A 425-nucleotide genomic window follows, 5' to 3' on the forward strand; every position below is an offset into this window, starting at 1 on the left:
AATATAATTATAATTAGTAAAAACGTGACTTATTTGTAACTTAGGTCACGAGCACTCGTGTTTTTTTCCTGTAAAAAATAACATGCTTTTCGATATACGGTGAGTATAATAAAGTTTGAGATACAATTTTTTTTTTTCGAGGCCTTTAAAATATAAATTTCATTTTTGAAAACGATATTTACATATTTACATAGAAACTGGGTGGTACTTAAAAAATCGCCTTAATATGTACACATTTTACAATAATTTCATATACAAAATACTATACAAACTTTAGCAATGAATTACCACACATAACTGACGAATCAATACATATGCATACTTCGATACAACAAAGACATAATTAGAACATGTAATTTGATAACGTTTGTCGAAAATTCCAGTTTTCTGAATTTGTATCTTCATAAATGACATCATATTCTAAT

This window comes from Strongylocentrotus purpuratus, unplaced genomic scaffold (assembly GCF_000002235.5).
Source record: "Strongylocentrotus purpuratus isolate Spur 01 unplaced genomic scaffold, Spur_5.0 spur5_scaffold_8, whole genome shotgun sequence".
In the NCBI taxonomy this organism is placed as follows: domain Eukaryota; kingdom Metazoa; phylum Echinodermata; class Echinoidea; order Camarodonta; family Strongylocentrotidae; genus Strongylocentrotus; species Strongylocentrotus purpuratus.